This window comes from Cyprinus carpio, chromosome A11 (genome assembly GCF_018340385.1).
Source record: "Cyprinus carpio isolate SPL01 chromosome A11, ASM1834038v1, whole genome shotgun sequence".
NCBI lineage: Eukaryota > Metazoa > Chordata > Actinopteri > Cypriniformes > Cyprinidae > Cyprinus > Cyprinus carpio.
Genome location: NC_056582.1, coordinates 11493774 through 11509875, shown reverse-complemented (window position 1 = coordinate 11509875; position 16102 = coordinate 11493774). Strand labels below are relative to the sequence as shown.

General features: G+C 38.6%; 1 protein-coding gene across 9 annotated transcripts in view; it reads right to left on the bottom strand.

Moving 5' to 3' along the window:
* The window catches only part of LOC109108296 (membrane-associated guanylate kinase, WW and PDZ domain-containing protein 1-like), a 124921-nt gene that overhangs the window by 53879 nt on the left and 54940 nt on the right, over nucleotides 1-16102 (bottom strand). Inside the window, exon 1 of one of the 9 annotated variants that reach the window (XM_042766244.1) lies at nucleotides 12846-12915. The exons of 6 other annotated variants lie outside the window; for them this stretch is intronic. The gene's annotated coding sequence lies outside the window, so the exon portion shown is untranslated. Of the gene's footprint in view, nucleotides 1-6438; nucleotides 6707-11830; nucleotides 12005-12845; nucleotides 12916-16102 lie in introns of those variants that run through there. 2 more of the 9 variants (XM_042766243.1, XM_042766242.1) reach the window with 2 other exon arrangements.

The window sequence follows — 16102 nt, the reverse complement described above, 5'->3', positions numbered from 1 at the left end:
TGTCTCAAGTTTCAAGATCTCTATGCCTCAAAAAGACAAATAAATATATAATTCATTCCAGGATGTGGTAGATTGCTAATATTACAATTCAAAGTTTCCATGCCAGGTCTGTCTTATTTTCCACAAAATGGAGACTGATCTTTCTACACAACTTTGCATATGACATAAATACATACAGCGGGTAAAAAATAGCTCTATTGTGAAGTGCTAAGCCAGCAAGGAACCCGAAAGCACCAAAGACAGTCATATTTAAGTTTAACATCACACGTTCTAAAATACATCACAAAAACAACAATGCTATGTGCACATCTAGCACACAAACAGGCTCTAAAAATAGATGTGTCTGATAAATCAGTTTATTTTAGTGGCTGAGTTTCCAGGAGCACTGCAGCACCCAGCTTTGTGTTCCTGAAGCCCGAAGTTCAGGTTTCTGATATGACCTACATTCGAACTTCATCACAGGACTTCATACAGATTTGGAACAACATGAAGTTGAGTTTAATTTTTGATAAACTAGAGTAAAAAAATAAATAATATAATATTAGCATAACAATAATACATTTTGGTTTTCCATATTATTATTTGGAAGACCGGTTCATAAGCACAACCTTATAATTGCTATTTTGAAGGGATTTGCACTGACCCTGGGTCAACATACTGTAAATAACAACCTTACAGGAGGAGAACCTGCAGAGTGCAACTTCCTTTGAACATCTCTAGGCATAAAGCTTCACAGACTCACATGCCTATGAAAGATTTCTTCCACTTTGTCACAAAACAAATTGCTAAACACATTGTCCTTTTGAAAAATGAAAATTTTATCAGAAAAAAAAAAAAAACTAGCACGGTTGCCAAGGTGTTGCTAAGCAGTTGGTGGCTTTTGTGCCGATTGATCATGCTGAATCAGCATTAGGCAGTCGGTGAGACAGATGACTCTGACTGGCTATACAGCTTAGTGAAGCAGTGCACGAGAACAACTGTGAAAGTGTCAAGTCAATAGGGCACACATAGAAGGCTGTTCTAATTTGACATCATTTTACCTGAGCATTCCAATATGCATCTTGATTAAAGAACGTGGTCAAAATGATTCATATTCAAAATGGTAAGCAAGCACTTCTTTTTTATTGTTTGTATATCTGCAGTCCTAGTTTCGGTTTCTCTTTTTTAATTCCGAATAGGCTACTGCCACCTACTGATGTACGTGCTAGTTGGCCGTCAGCTGTAGTTTTCACAATATGTTCAAGCCCAACTTTTTAGCCCAGATGTATGTGATGCTAAAACATAGCCACAATTCGCCACTGCTAGTTCTTTGTTGTCAGTTTAGGGTTTCATGGCGTTTATTAGTCAGAAGTGAAAAGAGCACGGATTTGTCTGTTTATAGAAGAATTTCTAAACTTTTTTGACTTTATGGTCCACCACAATATCCGATGGACCCCCATATAGGTTAAGATATTTCTGGAATTTCTGTATACTCTGGTATTAACCACGATTCATTTTGGATTTCCAGAAGTTTCAATAACTGTACATTGTTCAATAAAAAAGTAGTTATTTAGGGGGGAAAAGAAATGTGACTTCAGTTTACATATATTTTTATGCACATTTTTAGCATTTTAATTTTTATTAAAGGTAAATTATTTTTATAGAGCAATACTTATTTTCATATAGCAATACTAATTTATTTATTTAAACCTATGTGTCATCTTAAAGAAAAAGCACACCTCTCCTCAACAAGTTGCAAGTTTGCATGGAAGAATTATTTTTTTTGTCCAATTAAATACAATGAATTGGGAAGAATCCCTCGCTATTTACATACTTCTGATTGGTGAAGCTGTGAAGGAAATTGCAAACGTTTTAGGACAGGTTACAAATCAAATCCAAACCCTCATGGTTAGGTTTTTTTTTTTTTTTTTTTTTTTTTTTAAGTAAAAGCAAAAAAATAAAATAGCTTTAGCAAAACATTGGCGAATGGCATTGGCACAGACAAAATGGCACAATGCTCACAGATGAAAAATGATGTGAAATAAACACACACGCACACAAAAATTAAAAAGCAGGCAGCTTTGAATCATAAAGCTGGATGTTGGCTTTAGGCTCACCTGAGTGTAACAAGGCTTTGACTTCAAACCATTCGGTATGTGTGTATGGGCATACTAATCTGTCACTGAGAGAGAAAAAAGCATTTGCAAAGTGGACAAAAATAGTAAGCCTGTATGATTCAGCAGTGTCTGATGACTCTTATACATAATAGGTTTCAAAATTAGCATGCATCTATATTCAAATCCTTAAAGGTCAAGCAAATGTGTGCAACACAGTGAAACTAGCTCCACATTAGAAGCCTTAGTGCATTAAATACTTTCATTGTGTCTTGTATTTGTTGGCCAACAAAGACTAATCCTTCACCGATTAAAAGAAATGTAAAAACATAATAACACTTGTACTGTAAAAATTAAAAATTAATGCTACTACATACATAGGTGACTGAAATGCCCACAAAAGTTACTTTCCCTTCCCAATCCAGACACAAAGAAGTTTTGTAGCTTCTTTGTTTTCTTTCATAGTAGGTCAGCTTCACCTCTCACAGCCACAACACAAATGTTACCTGGCATCGTGAAATCAGACATAGCAACATATTGTCCAGTTATAAAGTGGATCGAGGTGTTTAAGGGGAGGTATTGCATTCCTGGAGAGCAATACTGCAGTAACTGGAGAGGTAATCAATCAGACGCAACGCTTTAAGTGACTCTGAGCCTCACCGCCGTGATTCAGTTAGCGGTGTAGCGTAGGCTGTTGTTAACGCATTTGGAAACAAATCATTATCATCGTCATTCTAATAATAGTCAAGACTCTTACTATACCAGCATTCGGATGTTTGCACATTTACAAAATTATTAAAGGGCCTGTGGTTTTTGGCTTGATTACAATTTTTCTACAAGAAAAACTGAGTTAGTTTGAGATGCTAAATCTTCAGCGCTCTTCTCACAGAAGCAATTTCATCGGTTTCTGATGCCCTCCCAGTTAAATACATAAAAGCTAATTGAAAAAATGCTCTCGTACACTGGAATGTGTTTGTTCTGAGTTGAAGCTGTTATCTGCATGGCTTGATTAAATTTTTCATGAGCCTGACCCAGTGAGTAATACAGGCTGCTCACTCTCGTTCTTCTTCTCCTTCCTCTTTTTTCTCTTTTGCTATCTTGTCATCTCTCCTTTTTTTCCTGCATGTGCTTCTCTCTCTAATCTATAAATGAAAGGCACTGACATGACTGGAAAAATTATGAAACAAATCAAATGGGTGGCAAAACTTCAAACTTGTGCATGTTTGCTTTGAGACCATCTTACATATCGTATATATCATAAGCATACTAGTCAAAGTTGTAGTACGAATTTAAAACTTATTCCAAAATTTCTCCTATGAAACAACAGATAAAAAATACTGATTGTATTAAATCAATTGTCAGATTAATCAATAGTAATTGTTTTAGTTCGATTTTAAGATTATTTTATATTATTTGTTGTATTAATAAATAGTATCAACTTTATTGATAATGGAAGTTTTTTTAAATTAGGTGGTGATTATTATGTTATGTTTAAAAACAATAAGGGATAATGGCTTTTTTAAAAAAGGTGGAGAGCCTTCTGATATGTCCCACAACAAAATAAATTGCACTCCATTTACATCGTATTATATGCTGCAAAACAGGATGGTTTAAAAAAGTAGTTTTTAAAGTAGAAGCAGCTTCTGATATGTCCCACAACAAAATAAATTGCACTTTTGATTTAATGTATTCAATAGATATGTACATATTTACAATTACTTATTAGCAGCACACGTTAACATCGGTCTCAGGTGATCTAACTGTGGTCAGCTGGGATAAAGTGTAATTTAAACCTGGTAAAAAATATCTTTGGTGTATCTCCAGTGAACAGTTGTCTAAATAACTTTCACAAGATAGCAGGTGTAAATGGAGTCTGAGATGTCCTGCACCAATGTATAGTCCATTTCATCTAACCAGCTTAACGTCATCAGACTGACACCAAGAGCCATAGTCCTATTTTCCTAACAAAGAGAGACTTTGATCTGTTTTCTGAAAAGATCATATCCAAAATAAACCAGAAAATCAATTCTGAGTAATAAAAAAAAGCACAAGTAGAACTGGATTCACATCGCAAAAAGCATGTTTACATGATGCATTTTTGCAAGACCACAGTTTCCACTCAGATTGAAACCATCAGCAGGGCTACAAATACTTTGTGTCTAAAGTTTCTCTGTAAAATAATGAAACAAACACAAGTGAATTACACTTAACAATCAAATAAGCGTGTAAACCTTGTAACCTTTGACAAGCTCACTGAAGTTTTACACCACCGGTTGCATATCCTGACTGACATGGATCAGAAGAAAGGATTTTTGAAGTACTAAAAAGAAGAGAATCTGAAAATACCTATACTTTGTCAGAAGCATTAATCAAAAGGCAAAGCACCAATAAATGGCATGTCCAGGCTGGAGGCGACATCAGTAGAGTTCAAAGGGATTTAAGATATTGACAGTCTTGTCACAGCAGAGGCGTTTGAGAGCCTCGACTTTCTCTTCCGTGTGACTGATGCCCACAAACTGTTGACAGATCACTACAGATTTATCAAAACACACCGGATGGCACAACAGTTTGTACTGGTAATGCCAACATCACTTCACATTATACATACACAAACTGATCATTGGTTAATTAACACATCTTCACAATCAACCATCACTAAAGCTTTGTGAAATGTCTTATCAAAGCAATAAGCAACGAGAGACATTGCATTACAGTGGTTTTACCATGGTAAAGCAGTGTTCTTAGGCACAACACAAACCAGAGTGTGAAAAACAAATATAACTGTAAGTAAAAGCTCTAAGTCTTTAAGTAAGGCTTTAAGTAAATGGCAGCAAAAGCAATATTTTGATGAGGCACCACTGTTCAATATGGAGTTAGTCATCATCATTAATGTTTTTAATGTTAATATTAATATGTGTGTAAATATATACACACACATACATATACATTTTTTCTATATGTGTGTTTGTGCATAAATAATACTATAATTACTAACTATATAATTAATCTGTTATTCAAACAACAAAAAAAAGAAATACAGCTGGCACATTGTTTTTCTTGGGCCAAGGCGCATCACGTAACGTGTATACAAGTAATCTCTCTACAAAAACAAGCGGAGTATTATTTTATTTCCAAAAAAAATTCTAGTATGTTTTGCCAGAATGTTAGTAAACAATTTTGAGCCAGAATGATTTTTACTACACAAAGCAGAAGGTTCAAGAGAGAGAGAGAGTGAGAGAAAGAGAGAGAGAGAGGAAGAAACTTGGCATCTCATGTTACCTATTTTTGGGAGATCAGGAACTGGGAGACAGTAGAAAAGGGAAGACTCTTGATCGGGAAAAGCACGGGGATGTGCAGCCATGTTGATGTTTACAGCCAGCCCTTCCGGATCAGTGGGAGACAGAACCATCTGTCCCAGCAAAGGGTTAATCCGCAACACAGATTCCTGATTCTAGCATTTTCCACCCCACATATTCCCATTAACAAAATGTAGTTGGTTTCTGAAAGCATATCCCCCAAAAAGACAAAGCATGGTTTTAGCACTCATAGACTCCATTAAATCCAGTCCATCAGTCCAATGATGTCTGTGCCGAAAAAACTGATCAATGCATCAAGATATGCTGGATAATGCTTTGCTGAAAATAACAATCAATGCTTTAATGAGCTGATTTGATCTAAACACCTTACAAGGGAATGCCATACAATACAAACACACACAGCAGACCTATTCCTGGCTTCAGATTTACTTGGCTCAAATCTTCATCTTCATCAAATAATCTAGATAAAACACCAACCTGTCGTTTATAAGCCAGAGAATGCAGCTATTTAACTTATAAACACCAACAGGACACAGAGAACCCTTCAAAACGGACTCTTTTCTGAGCTTACAAGGCTGAGAGAAAAGGAGCATGAGAAAGCCTTTCAGACACACATACGGCCAGAGACAGCGGCTGCAGCGGAGAGACATATATAGGGCTGGTGTGGATGGGAGGGGGGCTGGGAGAGAGACGTCTGCCACACTGCTCAACTCTAAACATGATGGCCTCCAACATGTCAAGTGACCACAGCTTAATTCAAGCTCCACTCACTCAAGCAGACGAGCACGTACGTGCACGCCCCAGTGGCTAACGCGGACCGCGGCATCTCTGGTGCACCATTTTGCCATCCTCAACAAATCACATCCTCTCGCATCCCTCAAGACGGTCACATATTCAGCTACATTCCCTGCGTTGCTGCTCCCAGCTTTCTGTCACTCTTTCTGCACCCCTCATTCCCCACCCCACCGCCAGACCCCGGAAGCCAAAGAGTCCAGGTGATATTTGAGGGGAAAAAATGGCTAAATTACCTTAGCAGAGAACCTCGCATCCGCTATCTCCAACGTAAGAAATCCACTTAAGATCTTCCAAAACAAGATGAAATCCAATGGAAAAGAGCAGAAAATCCCAGAAACCTGTTCCAGTGAGCATCAGACGCTTGCATCTTTGCAAGCGCTGCCCAGTCTGTCGTCCCTCCTCCTCCTCTTCCTCTCGATCTCTTTCTCTGTAAAGCAGTCGTCCAGCCCAGCGCTGAAGCTCAGCCAATGTGAGGGGCTCGCATAGCAAACACCATCTGAGCTAAACGTCTTCAGGCTCACACTCATCCACCTCCGCCCGCCAACCTCACTCTCTCTCTCTCTCTCTCTCTCTCTCTCTCCCTCTCCTCACCACATCTCCCCTCCTTCTTCTCCAACACACACTTGCAGACAGATACACACATGGCTCCCCCTGCAAACAAGACGTTTGCTCACTCTCTCTCGCTTGCATAAGTCCATACACAAATATGATGTGACGAAGGCAATCAAATGGTGGTCTAGGATGGGGATTAGAGGCTGAATGAGATTTAGCAGATAAAAATCACTGTGCATGCATACAATATTATTGCTGAACTCCAACAGGCCACTGGGGCATACGGCAGGGGTGGGGTGGGGGGGCATTTCTGTGTTTGATCACATTTTTGGCCAGAGTCATTTCCCTTCTTTTATTAAGCCTCTACAAAAAGTAATAGTACTGACCAATGACCGTCTTAATTCTTTAGTCTTAAAGTTCTTAAAGAACAATTTGAAATCAAAACTGATATTATTTATATTTTCTAAATGTTAGTGGTGTTAATGCAAAGGATTTATCAGATATATTTCTATAGGTTTCTATAGGGGTTCCAAATATTAAATGTTTTGCCCCCAAATGTCATGTGCATGGGGGCAGAGAATCATAGTATTAACCAATTATAACAGAGAAAGCAATCCATAACTCTAAGAAAGCAAAAAAGACAAAATCAAGCCCCACCCTACATTATTTCCCACTACATATTGTTTAATTCAGAAATGTCTCATTATGGAAGTTAAAAGGATTTACTTCTTCTGTGGAACACGAAATAAGACATTAAACATCACTGGACCTCACTGACTTTTTTTATGTATATAAATACATTTTCTCTCTCTCTCTCTCTCTCTCTCTCTCTCTCTCTCTCTCTCTCTCTCTCTCTCTCTCTCTTCTCTCTCTCTCTCTCTATATATATATATATATATATATATATATATTTAAAATGACGAGTATTGACGACAGAATTTTCAATTTTGGACGAACTCTCACTTTAAATGTTTTACTTGGGTTTTTAGGTACAGGTCTCATCACCATGGCTTAAAATCCACATATTGTTCTCCATCTTTCATTTTACCTTAAAATGTGCATGTGACCTTGAAATGTTAAGTTCCATAGAAGAAATAAAGTAATTCATGTTTGGAATGACGTGAGGGTGAGTAAATTATAATTTTTTTTTAATGTTTGGGTGAACTGCCTCTTTAAATGTTTTTGTTTTTGCCATATTAATCTTATCACTTTGGAATAAAATCCATCCACATATTTTCCCCCATCTTTCAACATAAAGCTTAAAATGTGTGCGTGATCATATGATGCTGCTAAAAAGAACATTATTTTGTGTATTTGGTGTAATGAAATGTGTTTATGCAGTTTAAGGTTAAAAAACACATTATTTTCCACATACTGTACATTATTGTTTCTCCTCTTTGCTCCGCCTTCTGAAACGCGTCGATTTTTACAAAGCTCATCTGTCTGAAAAGCAAGGTGTGCTCTGATTGGCCACCTATCCAGTGCATTAGACGAATGCTCAAGCGTGTGACAGAAATGTTACGCCCCTTGCCATACTGTGATGTGTGTCCCGGTCAGAACACCGGCGCCACAAGACAGAAACAATAAAACCCATTACAAACGAGCCATTTGTTGCATCCAGTGGGGACATAATTACAGATTATAATGACTTTGTCTGCATTTGTGATTGGAGAAACGACAAACAACAAGCTCTACCTTTACACCAGCGGTTCTCAATTCCAGTCCTCGTGCCCCCTAGCTCTGGTCTCTCTTTAATACGTCTCTCTTTAACACACCTGATTCAGATAATCAGCTCATTAGAAGTGAGCTACGTGCATGAACTGTTCCCATTGACATGGTCCCTACAAGGGGTGGGAGAAAAAATTGTTTCTCCAATGCATCGCGATTCTCTCTAAAACGATTCTGAATTAAGTTTTAGAACTATTGTCTGTAAACTTTCGGACATTTAAAGAACACTTATTTTAAATAAGTAATTGTTTTAAAAAATAGCCTGCTGTGCTTGTATAATAATAAAAAAAGTTACTTTTGCACACACAAAAAAAAAATAAATAAAAAAATTATATAAAATTGATATGAAAATATAGCCATGTGCAGTAATATTGAAAACTAGGAATGTGACGCATCGTGATACTGAGTTGATAATGATAATCATAATTGAACTGAATTGAACCCCTATTTTTAAGATGGCAGTACTGACATACAGAGATTCCAACTATAAACAAAAGCATATAACTGCAATTTTGTTGAAGATGTAAAGTTGTAAAGATGTATTTGCAGAGCAGAAGAATTAATTGGGGAAAAAAAATATAGATCAAGAATTGTTTTGGAATCAGATCGTGACTCCCAGAATCAGAATCATATCGGATCGTGAAGTGCCTGAAGATTCCCACCCCTAATAGATGTACAGGATGCATGACAACATTGTGATGCATCGTTGCATTGTTAATCGTAATTGAATCGAATCATGGGCCTCTGAATCATAATCGAATCGAATCGTAAGGTACCCATAGATTCCAACCCCTAGATCCTACACAGTGTTCATTGCTCCCTACTCCCTGAGCAGGGGAAATCTGTTGAAGTTTACCTCACTTCGGAACATTCATTCACGGATTTGCACTGCGCAACTTCTTCACACACGGACAAGTGTGACATCATATACCTCTGTAAATAAATATAATTTAAATTCACATCTCACACACTTCAGTGCACTTTAAATGGAACATATACGTTTGCTTCGGACTGGAATCATGGCAGAATATCCAGTGATGTTTACTTTGCAGGGCACTTAACATAGCACTCAAAACTTGTGTTTGAATCATCAGTGGCAAATCCTTTACATATCTAAACGTACTTAATCTGTAAATGTCATAAGCACCGGCATTGTAGTCTTCTCTTCCAGGATCAGGAAACAGTCCTCCATAAAATGCATTGCACACATTTGAATATTTGGGTTGAACTGTTCTGGAACAGTGTTGTAAATACAACTTAACCAACGATTTCTAGTTGTGTCCTCTTTTGGAAGACCAAACAAAGTATTTTTCGCTTTCACAATGAAACAGCGTCTCCACGACATGGCGCCGGCGGCAACAGCGAGAATCAAAGTTACGCCTTCTTTCTTTGCGTGAACATTTGGGTGGCGTTATGCAAATCTTCCCACATCTTGACGTAGACCTGTGGGGGCATGTTTAAACAAGGTGTTTTAGGAGGGTGTGGACAAGTCTTAACTTTTCTAAAGAATATCTCTTTGGGTTTGAGACTTTAGTCTTTGCAACTTTACAGATCTTATCTATGCACGAACAGCTTGTAACACTCCAAAGAGAAAGGAAAACTTGAAATTGCTTTAAATCAAAAGTATCTGGTTTTGAATAGCCATTTGACCACTAATAGTCACACACAAAGAAATTACTTCCCTCATCCATCAAACAAGTCCCATAATTCTAAAGCAAATCTTTCAATCTTCCAGTGTTGCCCTCAGAATTGAATGATTACAGTGGCAACATGACAAACACGCATCTCCAGATGAAACCCTGAGGAAATAGGCCAGAGGTAATGACAGAAACACATTGTGTCACGTAGCCTGTGTACAAGCTTCTATTTCTGGGAGGAGCTCAGCCTGAATCATCTTCTCAGCCCCGTGGAGATGTGATTTGGATTTAAAGCTCACCTTTTACATAATATCAAACTTTCAGCCACTGATGAAAAGCAGAATTGCTTTGTTGTGTGAAAAAATGGAAATTAAGGCCTTAGTTTGCATCTAGATCTGCATCTTTTGAGCTTTTCTATGATGGGTACATGACTAAAGTGATAGTTCGCCCAAAAATGAATGTTCTGTCATCATTTGGGGGAAGTCGTGGCCTAGTGGTTAGAAAGTTTGACTCCTAACCCTAAGGTTGTGTGTTTGATTCTCGGGCTGGCAAAAGCACGACTGAGGTGCCCTTGAGCAAGGCACCGAACCCCCTACTGCTCCCCGGGCGCCGCAGTATAAATGGCTGCCCACTGCTCCGGGTGTGTGTTCACGGTGTGTGTGTGTTCACTGCTGTGTGTGTGCACTTTGAATGGGTTAAATGCAGAGCACGGATTCTGAGTATAGGTCACCATACTTGGCTGTATGTCACGTCACTTATTTGCTGAGCCTCATGCTTTTCCAAACCCTTTCTTTCTTCAGTGGAACATAAAAGAATATATTTAGAAAAATGCCTCGTTGAAGTTTGATGTGAATGATTATTTTTAGAAAAATGCCTTGACTTTCACTGTGGATAGAAACATTCTTCAAAATATCTTCTTTTGTTTTCCACAGAAGAAAGTAAATCACAAATTTGGATCGACATGAGGGTGGGAATGGTGATAGAACCTTAATTTTTGGGTGAACTATCCCTTTAATTTAGAAACGAACAGTCGGTTTTATAATGAGTCTTTGGGAAAGAAAGTATGTGTAGATGCCATTCCATTTGGGTGAAGGACAACAGAACATTAAAAGAATATATTTAGAAAAATGCCTCGTTGAACACTTGGCTGAAGATACTTTAGTTTTCCTGGAGTAATTCTGAAGAACATTTTTAAAATATTATTCCTGGTCTTTCTTGTTCTGATGAATGGAGTGGTATCTGAATGGACATTCTTCTCCTTTTGTTCCTCAAACCTCTTTTTAAATCCACCCATCCAAAGTAGTGCCCCCTGGACAGGCCTGATGCTGCTCTCTAGTTTGTCCACTCTCACGGTGATCAACACTTTCTTAGGGCGCTTTTGACTTGCAAATGAATTCACAAAATGCTTTTGAATTCGGTTGTGAATTGTCAAGTTGATCAACACTTTCTTAGGGCGCTTTTGACTTGTTAATGATCTGAACATGGCCAGATTTAGTTGAATTTCTCAGTATGCCGCCCACATATGCTTGCTCAGTGATATAAAGCTTGAGCTGACATATCAAAATGGAGCCTGGAAACACAGGACGAACCCAAACAGAGAGGACCAGACCTACGAATAACCCATTTTGGATGGCAAAAATAAAAACACATTTTGGATTAAACCATGCGACACACCATCCAGACACAGACTGTCAATGCTAAAACTCACCTGAATGATTCCAGTCCCTACTGAGAGCCCTCAGCTCCCTGCAGGTATTATCTCTCTTCTGTCTGCTAATCGTAGCTGACTTGCGACTGGGATGCTCTTCAGATCTACCCTGTCTCCAAGCCCGCGGCTGAAGCGCTTTGCTTGTCGGCAGACAGAGTAGCACACATGCTAAATGCTAATTAGCTAGCTCTCATAGACATGGGTGGCTGTGAATGCTTTGTTAACACAAGTAGCTAAAATGAAGATGCAAATGTCGAGTTGCATTTGTGTTATCGCATATTTGACTCAAAAACACCTGCTACTGAAATGACAAAAGCTACAAGCCACAGAATGAACAAACACATTCTCTCAGATGTAGAGATCTACCTAGCAACAATGTTTGTGATGCCTAACATAAGACGACAGCATATGACTGGACAGTAAAACCTGTCTGAGACAGCATATGAGGGATCCATAGTGTGTGCTGTGGTGTGAAGGGCAGTGACAAGTTAAATTTTCCTGTGCTGCTTCGATGCTGGGTGCTTTTCAGGTGGCAAGTTGATCATTGCTCATTACATCAAGGGTGATGGCCCTTCAGTGCACCGTACTCCCTCTGCCACATCATCATTCCATCACACACACACATACATGCGTACACACACATACACATGCTCGCCAAGGAAAAAATGAGGTCCGTGCCCCAAAGGGACTCTAGACAATGGCTTGAAAATAAATCATATTGATGAGAAAGTTTCTCAGCTAGGAGCCATCTGTCCCTGTGAACGAGATGTGACTGAAGGGTTCGATCTTTCGCTCTTTTTTTCGCATTCTTTCCCCTGACTCAACCCCACTACAACCCCGACCCCACCCCCACAACAACCCCACCCCCAATCCAACCCTTTAGCCTATATATGATGCATCCACCACCCGCACTAAGCCCCATACATCACCCACAAACCCTCTAATCCGTTGCCCGCATCTCAGGAGATAGCGCAAAACAAGACCGAAAGCATGCAGAAAAATAAGACGGACTTGCCTCGCCACGGTGCAGTCTCCAGACGGTAATCCTTTCTTTCTTTCTGGCGAGAAAACGCAGCAGCAACCTGTCTTCAGCCGCAATCCTGCTGTCTGCTACCGAGCAGAAAAACAAATGGAGGGATGGAGGGAGCGAGAGAGCCAAAGAGGGGGTGTGGAGGGGGGGGGGGATGCAGGAAAGAGGAGGGGAGCAAGAGAGGGCAAGCAGGGGCTGGCTAACCACAGGGAGGCTTAAACAGACTGATAGATGAAGACGAGGACAGAGGGACTGAGAAGGAAATGTGAAACACTGAGGGAGGGAGCGCAGTTCCAGTGGCATCTGTTATGTTGACTGTGTCGGCGATGTATAAAGCTGGAGCGCGAAATGAGGAAAAGACAAGAATGAACAAAGGGCACAGCCATTTGTTCCTCGCTATTACATCACAAGACAACAATCAGAGAAATCAAATGTACTCAGAGCACAAAACCATTTCATATGCACCTGCTTCTAGCTGCTAGAGTTGAGGTTCGAAAGAAAAATGAGAGAAACATGGGATAAACAGCATTTATTCCAGACAAACACTCTGAGATACAGAAGCAGAATAAAATGTACACTGGATATCTGGCTTCATAGCTCACATCAGGACATTTTACATTAGTAGCAGTTCATTTAGCTCTCAAAGAAATACAAATGTGTCTGTTTTCTCATAAAGAAAGGCTACATGACACATTTGTTCATGTTTTATCACATGTCTGTAGGTTTTATAAATACACTGCATTTTTGTACATGAATTAAGTAATTTGGCTGGACAGAAATGTTTGATATATAATAAAAAAACATTATTTATTATTAATAATAATCATCTTCACACTTTATAAATAATTTGGCTGGACAGAAATGTTCAGTTATATACATTGCAAAGCTTTATTATATATATATATGTGTGTGTGTGTGTGTGTGTGTGTGTGTGTGTGTGTGTGTGTGTGTGTGGCTGGCTGCTTAGAAATTTCAACTATAGGCATATAATTATTACATATAATTATTATTATTACTACTACTATTACATCATATATTTAATGTTTTCACGTATAATTATTATAAAATTATAATGAAACTAGCACAGCTATGTTGTCTGGGAAAAACATTTGACCCCAGAATGCCATGACTGACAAATCAGAATCAAGTATTCCAGAGATCTCTGAAAAAAATGAAAAAAATCAGTGCTACTGCTCAAGTAACACCACTTTGACTCCGTTCACAGTAACACTGACTCAGCTTGAGAGGCAATAAACCTTAGTCAGGGTAGACGCACATAATGAGATCTGAATCTGCCTCTGTATCTAATTGTATTAGTGACATGCAGTCCTGTCTCAGGGTCACATGTCTTCATTGTCACTCTTCTCCAGCCGGCCATTATACCCCCAACACAAACACAGATCTTTATACACACACTCAGCCACTGGCCACCTGGTGAGGCAACTAGCTGCTTGGACCATCAGTGCACAAAAGAGACAGCTGCACCCCTTCAAATTCCTCATGCATAAGCACCAATGGACCCTCACACACATCCAAACACCCACCCTCACATTCACAAGCTCTGATCAATCTTGACTCATTGCTGTCATGTTCACCAGCATCACGTCATGTTGAATTACCAGGTAATTGACATCAAAATACAAACTGCTCTGTTAAACCTGATATTAAAACGCACATGCTTTCATCAAGACATGTTTGCATCTCGCTAAAACTAACTGCTAGTAAAGAATGCAAGTTAAAACACAACAGTGGTTGTTAATGTTATAAATGGTAATAGTTTAAAAATTTGTATAATCATGTTTGACCCATGCAACCATAGTCAGTAATGTGATCAGTAAGATTGATTGATTGATTTATATTTAATTTTACTTATTCAGAAAGGAAAGTGAAAAAAACAAAAGTGAAAGTAAATTATATTATATTTCAAATAAATGCTGTTTTTTTTTTCATTAAAATGTATCATGGTTTCCACAATAAGAAGAAAATGTTTCAGCATATTAGAATGATTTCTGAAGGATCATGTGACACTGAAGACTGGAGTAATGGCTGCTGAAAAATCCACTTTGCCATCATAGGAATAAAATACATTTTAAAATTAAATAGTTTTTACTGTATTTTTCTTTATTTTAAAATAAATGCAGTCTTGAGCATCTTTTCAAAACCTCAAACTTTTGAACAGCAGTGTACTTTGACTTGGGCACCAACATCTGTGGTAAAATCATACAGTGTGCAACTGGCTTAAAACTGATTATGATCAGCCTATGATCAACCTAAAACTGATTATGATCAGTTTTCCCACTGAAGTGGTTAACATGAAGGCAAGCAGATCCAAAGCCAAGTCTAGATTTTGTACATATAATGTGATTAAGTGTAGTGACCTAAAATCATCTCCAGGCAGCCACCCCATCATCTTATTTATCAAGTTATGACAGATAAATACTGACCCCAGATCAGCAAGAACTGCTGTTATATGAATAGTCCCAAACGCTGAACTGCTTTAGAAGTTGATTCTGGAGCATCTAAACACATCCCCCTGCTCGGATGGCCGCTCTAGTTTCACAAAGATGGCCTCTTTCACATGTCTCATCTGTCCTCATTGTCCACAATCTACATCTAGCATGTCTTTAAAGGTAAAGCATGCGATTTCAGAAACAATGACTTGTTTCTAAACAACTCTTCCCATCTCCCATTGTTCACTCAAACCACTTCTGTTTGGTGCGACTAGAGGCAGAAATGACTCACATTTAAACCAATGATTTTTGTCTTTCAAGTCGCACATACATGCATGGCTTTGACTTCTGGGAGGCCACGATATATAATTGTTTGGTTTTGACTTCTGGGAGGCCACGATAGTGGTGGAGTTGCCCCTTCCCTCTGAGATAGTGGTGGAGTTGTCTAATGTATATGGATCTCAATAATCTTATAGGTCCACACACTCTCTGCCACTCACTTTCTGTCACATCAGTTAATGGATCAGTGTTTAATCTGAGACGGTATACAGCTTTATTAATTGGAAAAGATGCAAAACTTACAGTTTAAAGCAGAGTGCGGGTTTTCCTTCAACTAGACACCACTGTGAATGCTGTTACAAATATTATCACTATTGTATGCACAAAGCAGAACGTCAGCAAAGCTGTAGCAAAAATCCAGTGAGCTGTCTTGCTGTTCCTTGCCTGATGTTAAGCTAGAGTTTTGCTTTGTGCTAACATCAAATTAAAATGAAATCAGTTTTGACAGTAAAT